This window comes from Bidens hawaiensis, unplaced genomic scaffold, assembly GCF_021521415.1.
Source record: "Bidens hawaiensis isolate Kalapana, Puna unplaced genomic scaffold, B.hawaiensis_p1.1 tig00038964_1, whole genome shotgun sequence".
NCBI lineage: Eukaryota > Viridiplantae > Streptophyta > Magnoliopsida > Asterales > Asteraceae > Bidens > Bidens hawaiensis.
The window spans coordinates 100,359-111,275 of NW_027505579.1; positions in this window are offsets into that span (position 1 = coordinate 100,359).

Sequence of the window (10,917 nt, forward strand, 5' to 3'; positions counted from 1 at the left end):
AGGTCGTTGAAGGTGTCTACTACACTCTCATGATCTTAAATTCCATTATCTCAATCGTTAAGATGGTCAATTAAGCCGTTTCTTGAACTAGGGACAGATTCGAATTAAATTCGTTTGGCACGCTTCCCGAGGTCAAAAGTTTGAGTGGCGTCAAAAGTTCCCCAGGTTTGCCTATTATATCATACTAAAATTTCATGGAATTTGGAGTTGTTTTGGCAGGTCAAATGTAAAAAAAACGAAAATTAGGGTTTTGTCGGGTTTAAAATCATAATTCTTGCAATTGGGGTGCTATTTAAAGAAATTGTCAACCCAATCAGTTTGTGGTGTCTCATGTTAGTATTTGAACAGTAGGAAAATTATTTTTTTGGTCTTAGGGGCTGGTTTGGTTGATGACACCTTAATCGTTTTGAAAGAGCGCGTAAAATCGGTTAATTGTTAATGAATATGGAAAATGATGAGATTTCAAACCCTACCAACTTGGGTGATTAATTATTGATGGGAAGGCTGTAAGAATCTCAAGTTTTATCCAAATGAGGCTGGTTTGGTTGGTGGTTGGTTAATCGGTTCGATTACGCACTAATTCGACTCGTTTAACGTAAAACAGACATAGTTTGGGAACCGTTGGTGGTGTTTTATTGTAAAGGGAGTTTTGGGTAAATCAAGGACTTCGGGGACTGGTGTAAATGAATATGAATGTTGGGTATGGCTATGGGTCAATCCAATCCCGTTAAGACGTCTCGTATAGCGAGCGAGTCGTGTCGGTCTAGTTAGTGATTGTTGTGTGCTTTAACTTGGCAGACTAGTGGATTATGAGTGGTTAGCTAGAGGATCCAGTTGCGATGTTTATGTGAACCATATCAGGTGAGTTTCATGATGCCCCTTTTTAACTGTTTTACGTTTTGGGCTAGCATACACGTTTTATGAAGATTTTACCCTTTTGAAGCATTTGAATGATATTGTATAGTTTATGTTATTTTTACTGTCTATGCTTGTAGATTGAAAGTTTCATGTTTATGTTATGTTTATGTGTGTGTGGCCACCACGTTTATGTTTTTGTTAAGCCGTGACCGGGTCGAAGCGAATGTATGTAAAAATTCCTTGATTTCCCTGTTGGGTTAAGGTGAATGTGTTCCAGGACAGGAAGTACTGTCCTTGGGGTGAATGACTGTAAATCCTTGGGTGAATGAATGTAAAATCCCCTAAAAGTTTATATGTCCTTTGGGTGAACGTTAATCGGGTCCTTAACTTTGTGTTTTGGACTTGATGGAATGCGACCCGTGTTACGTGCTTGACAGAGGAAAGTTTATTTACTGATTTATTGATGTTATTTATATATCATTATGGAAGTCGTATGTTTAACACCTTGGTTAGGTTTAAAATAATTTAATGATTAAAACATGAACTCACTAAGCTCATGCTGACTTTGCGTGTATGTTAAAATCATTTTTCAGGTTGCACGTGGATGGGATTACTGCTTGGAGGTGCACAAGACTACCCGAGGTCTCGAGGCAGTTCTAGTCGATGTTCTTCATTATGCTATCATTTTTGGATGTTTTAAATTACAATTTTGTTTTAAGGATAATATGTTTCTAGTCGAAGCCCATTTCTATTTTTGATAATTAAGACAACCATGGATGACCTTTTCTTGTTTTAAAAAGAAATAACGTTTGAATATTTCGTTGACTATTCCTCTGCAATGGTACTCTGAATTGGATTGTTAAATTTTGTGAAACTGATTTATCTTTTAATAATTTAATTTATAATTTTATGTCTTAAGGATAATAATTTTATGTTTTGTAAATTTCCGCTGCAAGAATACTCTGTAATGAAATTTCGGATTTATGAAACCAGTTTAACCTTTATTTTTGAAATTGTTTGGAATGATTACCAACTGTAGGACACCCGAATTTGGGGTTTACAGAAATACTAAACATGTTGACATAAAAGCGTATATAGGATGACGCATGATTATATATATTTAAAAAAGGATTTAACTTCAAAAAAATAAACATGCATACCTTTGTCTACTACAAAAGTATAATATCCGGTTAACTTAAAACGGCATGAAGAACTTCAAAATCTTGCATCTCAAACTTCATAAACAACCAAGTATAAACATTGACATATTGTGTTTAATATATAGTGTGTCAAATGTAACTCAAGAAAATGTATTGAATATATAGTGTTTAAGTTTACATATGTTAGGGGAAGACTAGGCTATTTGTTTGCCAAAAATTATGTCTTTCTTGTACAAAGACTATATAGAATAAGTTAAGGTGTAATTGTTTAACCAAATTAACATAATATTAAAGTGATTAAGAAAATCACAAATTAAACACCGATTGGGTCGTATTGCCATAATTTGAAAGTCAAGTCTAACTTTTTTATTTTTGTACAAGTTCAAAAATGAAAAAATGAAATGACTTTAATTTCGAAGGGACTCTAATATAGAATTAATATATCTATATGTATTCTAACTTTAATTTAGAAGTGTTAATTAACCGTTACGTAAATTATACATTTTATACGTTAACATAATATCGTTCAACAACTTTATTAAACATTTACACATATAAAATAAACGTCAAATAAGTAATCAATAATTTAAACCCATTAACAAAATTCACTCTTTGATTTATTAAATGGTTGAGTGAGTTAATATTATTTAAAATTTAACCAAAATAATAAGTTACAAATCCACATTTAATGATAAATTTAAATACTTCCAATGAATCCATATTCTTAAAACAGAATGCGGGTTTGGGGTTATACGATGCATTGAATGGTTTTTTAAAAATTATTTTGTTTTAGAATTATTTTATTGTGAGGAAAAATATAGAAGCTAATTGTTGATATAAGTAGAATGAATTGAAAATTACCAATAGGAAGATGCCATGTGGACTTAAACTCAATTCTTTTAATAGTATAGGTAGATTATAATGAATGAATGAATAAAAAGTATGGTGCTAAATAATATTAACCTCTTAATAGTCAAATTATGTAACACCGAAATTACTTTATTTGAATTGGTTTTTATATGAACTTTACTAAATTGTGACATTTAAATGGAGTGTGGTTGTATTTATTAACAATGGAAATAAGTCTATTAGTATAATTGGATACATATTTTGTACGTTATTTTTATATAAGCAATACCTGGTTGACTAATGAATCCAAAAATTGAATATATTAAGTATTTGAATATTTAAGGTTGTTTGAACTTTTTAAAATAGAAATATTTTTATTTCTCTAATTCAATACAATGTTTGTGCCTTAATTTTTGATACATAATAATAAAGGTGTTTGACTAAGGACTCCATGATTTACTATTTTATTTAATATCACAACCATCTAATGTAACATCCCGAAATTTCCAAAATAATATTAATTATATTACTTAATAATAGATGGGAAGTTTACTCGGGTTGTCAGGAAATAAATAATAGAGTAGGAGTTGGTATGGGTCGGGCTAGTGTTGGGTAATGGATGTGGGTTATGGACTTGGATTAATGGAGATGGGTTAAATGAGAGTGGGCCTTAGGTCCATGGGATTTAAGGGATATAAATATCCCCTAAACCCAAAATATCTTTCATTCCATTTGTTTTCTAACACCCCAAAACACATACACCACACACCACAACTTCGCCGGCCGGGCCAAGGGAAGAATCGGGCAGATCCGAGAGAGAGAGAGAGAGAGAGAGAGCGGTTGGTTGTGATTAACAAGTAAACAAGATCCAAACAAGCTCAAAAAGGTATGATTCTTGATCTTTGAAGTTTAAAGATCCAAGCTTCTTAGTGTATAAGCGACCGAAAATGGTCAGGAAGCGTAGTGGGTGATATTGAACCATAGAAAGGGTGTTAAAATCGCTCAAAATGCTGGAAAGAAACCGAACAGCGGCTGTCTGGGCAACTTCGCCTGCATCTGGGCAACTTCGCCTTCAAAGCGATGAACTTCGCCAGCAAGCTAAGTTCGCCTGATGGCGACTTCGCTGTAACGTTAAGTTCGCCTAACTGGTAACTTCGCCTGAGGCCAAGTTCGCCTGATGACAACTTCGCCTGAAGCTAAGTTCGCCTGATGGCAACTTCGCTGTAAAGCTAAGTTCGCCTAGCTGGTAACTTCGCCTAAAGCTAAGTTCGCCTAAGGTTAACTTCGCCTAGAGCTAAGTTCGCCCGAGGGTTAACTTCGCCTAAAGCCAAGTTCGATTAGAAAATAAATTAAAAGTGATAAGTAAAAGTAAGCTAATACTAGGCCACCAGATTAGATCAGGCGAGTATTGATACGTGTAACTTGTACAGTCAGCCGAGCTCAGTTAAAGAAGGGATTTACAGCTACCAGAGGAAGAAGCAGAGTTCAGGTGAGTTTCTAGCCCCATTCCTTGTTATGTTTTCGGGGCTGTGTGCATACTCAATGTGATAGTTAATACACTTACCTTAAATGGTAAGTGTATGCCGTGTATGATATATGTGATAGATACGATTGATTGCTTGACGGTACGTGAACGATCTTCGGATATTGCACGTACTGTCAGGATATAAATAAAGATATTAATATTGTATGTAATGTAAGGATGACGTATGAACATTATGAATGAAAGCTTGTCGGTACGTGAACGGTCTTCGGATATTGCACGTATCGTCAAGGGAAGTGATTAGCTCCTTACATGGATATTAAATAATAACTTATAGATAGTGTTCCTTCTATGGAAAGTATAGTGTTCCTTCTATGGAAAGTATAGTGTTCCTTCTATGGAAAGTATAGTGTTCCTTCTATGGATAGTAAAGTGTTCCTTCTATGGAAAGTATACAGAGTGTTCCTCCTATGGAAATTATATATAGTATGGTAATGGTAATGGTTCTTTTAATAGATATTACGTGACGATCCTCCTATTGATATTTATACGAGGTTAAGGTAGTAATATGTGTCTTCGGATACGGGAAGAAATATATGGGAATAAATTGTATGTTGCCAGATTAACTAGAACTCACTCAGCGTAGCTGACTTTTAGTATGCACGCAGGTGAGCTGATTATAGAGTTAGCATGAGGTTGACACACGGCATGGATTGAACGGCTGGCATCTGAAGAAAGAAGTAAAGATGTTTTAAATATAAAGTTTTGTGTTATGGTATCAAAGAAAAGATTTAATGTTTTGTAACAAATGATTGATGTTTTATATTCCGCGAAAAGTTTTAATAAACTCTGATTTGAAGAACTGTGTTTATGAGTAAATCCGACGCTAAATTAGGGCCACCGGGTTCGGGGCCTTACAAGTTGGTATCAGAGCAAAGTTCGAGAGATTTAAGCATCCTACATGCTTAGACTCGAACAGAGAATGGGATTAAAGTAAGAAATGAAAGAAGATTCCAGTTCAAGATAGCCATGTGTCGCACAAGCAAGCTCGGTAAAGGTAAAAGTATATGATTAATTTCATGTATAACGTAAGAATGTGTAAGGAAGTTAGCTTAATTGCTATAGAAAGAATGTTTGAATGTTAGCTAAATTGCTAAAAAAGGAATGTGTGTATGCTAGCTTAATTGCTAAGGATAAGAATGTAGGTTATATGTATGATTATGGTTGTGTGTGAAGTAGAAACTAGCACAAGTGAAATCACAAAGGGAAATATGTAGAACCTGAGGAGTAATGTTAAGAGTTAATTACACTTGGCCACTGTCATTAACTATTTACCTTACGAATCATGTGCTAAATAATTCCTAGAGAGATAACGTTTGTGTTTCCTTAGAGATATGATAGATGACCGATACAAAGGAGGTCGTACTGGACGCTGTGGTAAAATACGTTCCAACCAGACACCCTTTTTGAAGAGGGTGACAAAGCGATGTACGAAAGCAGCAGGACTTCAACTTTAGGAAGTATTGAAGAAGGACCACACTTGGAGCTTGTAGTAAAATATTAATGGAGTTGCTAAAATTGTATCGCACTACAATGCCAAAAATGTTCTCTGAAGCATCAAATGCAGCTCGAACTGGGAAGTCCAAGTGGAGGCAACATGAAAGAAACGGAGATAACCCAACTAGAATGAGTCAAGAAATGTAGTATGTCTGCAATGGTTAACTCCATAAAGAAACTTGCTGGGATCGGGAGTAACGAAGCGAATGATGAGGAAGCGGAGGTGATTGAGAAGGACGGTGATTGTCAAGATATCCTGAGTAAACATGCATGAAAGGATGAGGCTACATAGTGTAGTGAATATGAAAGAAGACGCTAAGAAGAATCTAGTTGTGTACCTGAGACCATATGGAAGAGACCACTAGCGATACTTTCGTTAAAATATGAGGATGGTTAAGAATTGTAAGGTAGAATTAGAAGGATGTGAGTTCCTTGCTACTCTTTATGATTGACCTTAAGAGAGTTCGATGTCGTTTGGGACTGGATTTGACGTTTGAGCTTAAAGCTCGTATAGAAGGTAAGAATGAGTTGATAATGTTTAAGTCTTTGGATGAAGGTCATAAGTCTAGATGTCGGTTATAATGAAGGCGTATACTAATGGAAGTCACATGCTTAAGTAGAAGTCAAATGAAGATGAGTCCATGGTATGTGACAGCTATGGATATACTTGATACTTTGCATACACAGATAAGAACAACCCCATGTCTTACAAATATGGAGCCGACGGTCACACCGCAAGAGGATGCTAGAAACCAGGGACAAAAGGTGGAAAGACATGCAAGGAAAGCGTAGATAGGGTTTAGACGAGTCTTGGCACAAATGATTAGTGAGTAATTGATAATCATGTGATCATGGAAGGAAGTCCTTTGGAACGGAAAGGATAGAATGGTATTATAAAAGAAAGTCAAGACATGCCAGAAAGGAAGTCGGTTAAGGTAATTGGTTACGATAGGTCAGGCAGCCTGATATGCAACGGCAAACAACAATGGATTCATAGGACAACGCGAGGCTTGATTAGTCAAGAAAGAGGGAGATGTATCATCATAGACTTCATGATCAAGCTACCTTGGACAGCTATAACTCATGAACCTTACATGTTGATGCAGAGCTGAAAATGAAAGAAGGTATAAGTGGTGACTTAAGGAGTTCTCCGACAAGTTATGCAATGGATGCGCTTAAGAATTGCAAGAAGTGTTCTCTCTCAAGGAATAGACAAAGGGATTTCTAAGAAGTAACCATTAAGAAGAAACTGAAGAGGTTTCCTTTTTTTTGGAATTAATATGTTCTGAACGTATTGCAAAGCAGTATATTTGCTAAAGGTTGTAATGGGACGGAATGATCATTCAGTGCTAAGTGTAATGATAGTAAGTGCAATGTTTCTATTTAAAGGACAAGAAAGAAGAGTATGCTTGTGGAAGAGATATGCACTTGCAAAGTCTGGATAAGAAAGTGTATCACCAAGGACTTCATGGACAGGCTACCTAGGAAGCTAAAATTAATTAACATCACTCGTTGATTGTAAGACAAAGGATAAACCGGTAAGTTAGGGAGCTAAGTCGGTTCAAGAAAGAATGTGAATACAGGAAGTATTCCTTTTACAAGGATTAAGCAGGTTTCGAGGACGAAACCTCTTATAAGGAGGGTAGACTTGTAACATCCCGAAATTTCCAAAATAATATTAGTTATATTACTTAATAATAGATGGGAAGTTTACTCGGGTTGTCAGGAAATAAATAATAGAGTAGGAGTTGGTATGGGTCGGGCTAGTGTTGGGTAATGGATGTGGGTTATGGACTTGGATTAATGGAGATGGGTTAAATGAGAGTGGGCCTTAGGTCCATGGGATTTAAGGGATATAAATATCCCCTAAACCCAAAATATCTTTCATTCCATTTGTTTTCTAACACCCCAAAACACACACACCACACACCACAACTTCGCCGGCCGGGCCAAGGGAAGAATCGGGCAGATCCGAGAGAGAGAGAGAGAGCGGTTGGTTGTGATTAACAAGTAAACAAGATCCAAACAAGCTCAAAAAGGTATGATTCTTGATCTTTGAAGTTTAAAGATCCAAGCTTCTTAGTGTATAAGCGACCGAAAATGGTCGGGAAGCGTAGTGGGTGATATTGAACCATAGAAAGGGTGTTAAAATCGCTCAAAATGCTGGAAAGAAACCGAACAGTGGCTGTCTGGGCAACTTCGCCTGCATCTGGGCAACTTCGCCTTCAAAGCGATGAACTTCGCCTGCAAGCTAAGTTCGCCTGATGAACTTCGCCTGCAAGCTAAGTTCGCCTGATGGCGACTTCGCTGTAAAGTTAAGTTCGCCTAACTGGTAACTTCGCCTGAGGCCAAGTTCGCCTGATGACAACTTCGCCTGAAGCTAAGTTCGCCTGATGGCAACTTCGCTCTAAAGCTAAGTTCGCCTAGCTGGTAACTTCGCCTAAAGCTAAGTTCGCCTAAGGTTAACTTCGCCTAGAGCTAAGTTCGCCCGAGGGTTAACTTCGCCTAAAGCCAAGTTCGATTAGAAAATAAATTAAAAGCGATAAGTAAAAGTAAGCTAATACTAGGCCACCAGATTAGATCAGGCGAGTATTGATACGTGTAACTTGTACAGTCAGCCGAGCTCAGTTAAAGAAGGGATTTACAGCTACCAGAGGAAGAAGCAGAGTTCAGGTGAGTTTCTAGCCCCATTCCTTGTTATGTTTTCGGGGCTGTGTGCATACTCAATGTGATAGTTAATACACTTACCTTAAATGGTAAGTGTATGCCGTGTATGATATATGTGATAGATACCATTGATTGCTTGACGGTACGTGAACGATCTTCGGATATTGCACGTACTGTCAGGATATAAATAAAGATATTAATATTGTATGTAATGTAAGGATGACGTATGAACATTATGAATGAAAGCTTGTCGGTACGTGAACGATCTTCGGATATTGCACGTATCGTCAAGGGAAGTGATTAGCTCCTTACATGGATATTAAATAATAACTTATAGATAGTGTTCCTTCTATGGAAAGTATAGTGTTCCTTCTATGGAAAGTATAGTGTTCCTTCTATGGAAAGTATAGTGTTCCTTCTATGGAAAATATAGTGTTCCTTCTATGGAAAGTATAGTGTTCCTTCTATGGAAAATATAGTGTTCCTTCTATGGAAAATATAGTGTTCCTTCTATGGAAAGTATACAGAGTGTTCCTCCTATGGAAATTATATATAGTATGGTAATGGTAATGGTTCTTTTAATAGATATTACGTGACGATCCTCCTATGGATATTTATACGAGGTTAAGGTAGTAATATGTGTCTTCGGATACGGGAAGAAATATATGGGAATAATTGTATGTTGCCTGATTAACTAGAACTCACTCAGCGTAGCTGACTTTTAGTGTGCACGCAGGTGAGCTGATTATAGAGTTAGCATGAGGTTGACACACGGCATGGATTGAACGGCTGGCATCTGAAGAAAGAAGTAAAGATGTTTTAAATATAAAGTTTTGTGTTATGGTATCAAAGAAAAGATTTAATGTTTTGTAACAAATTATTGATGTTTTATATTCCGCGAAAAGTTTTAATAAACTCTGATTTGAAGAACTGTGTTTATAAGTAAATCCGACGCTAAATTAGGGTCACCGGGTTCGGGGCCTTACATCTAACTATACTATTAAAGCAATAGGCTTTAAGTCCATATCCCCCCCCCCCTTCCTATTGATTGTTTCCCATACTTTCCATGTATATCAATGCCTTCTCTAATTTTCAACCTAATAAAATAAATCAATAATATGTTAAAATAAGATTCATCAATGATATTAAAACATTATCTTTCCTCTTTCATTTAATGTTTAATTTTTCATTTTGAATATTCTAATTAATATAATATTTTAAAATCGTAGCTATAGTTTCGAAAACCAAATATTAAAAATTTCATTTTGAATATTTTATTATTTTTGGTTGATTTCATTCACCACATTTGTTAATTTTTTTTGATAATATATAATATATAATTTAGATAATTATTTGATATTTCATCAATAGAAGAGATTACGGATAATATATATATATATATATATATATATATATATAATATAGGGAGATTACCGATTTAAAATATTAAAATTTTGTTAAAATGTCTTGATATGGGCTGCAATAATAATCTTGGGGCTGCAGGAACAAATATCTTAGATATGGGCACATGACCAATACCATAAACCATTTCTTCCTTGAGAGGAGAGTTAAAATCGAAGTGAGGAAGGCTAGTATAGTTATTATTAAATGGCGGTGGTACAGCAGAACTATCATAGCCTATACCAGTCTTTAATCTTAACTCCATTTGTGACCCAATTAGTTTGTTCAGCTTTTCAGAGGTTAACTCAAAGTTTTCTATGACAATTTTCTTTTGGGTTAATTAACTCAATTTCTATTTTGGAAATTTTAGCGTTCAGTTCAACTACATGATTTTCATGACGTTGAGCTAAATTTGTAGCAATAGTGACATTTTCCCTAAGTTTTGTCATATCATTGCCATGAGTGTTAATCTTAGTGGTATAAATCTTTACAGCTTTCTTAAGATCATCATTTTAAACTTTAATGTTACGTATTTGTTCTAGAATTTTAGCATTGTGGTTTCTATAATGAAGAACTTTATCTATAAAGTCTTAAGTGCAAAGTTTGTGTACCTCGGGAATGAGCGAGGCAGGTGTAGGAATCCCATCTGAGATGCTTGAAGAGGTGCTAGCCTGATCGGTGAATGCTATCCGAGCGAAGTTCAGCGGATTCTTTAATTCTTCAAGTTAATCCCCTTCCCAATCAGGTACAGTTGACTTGGCATTCCTAGAAATCATCGCATTTGAGCTCGACTCTAATTTACCGTTTGACGTGCTTCCTTGATTGATTCTGGGACCCTTGGCTTAGAGGAGTAGTTTGGGATGATTCTCTTTCCAGGCCTCTTACCACTTTCATTGTTAGATATCTCAGTGATCTTGATGTCTCCCACAGCCGTTGAAGGAT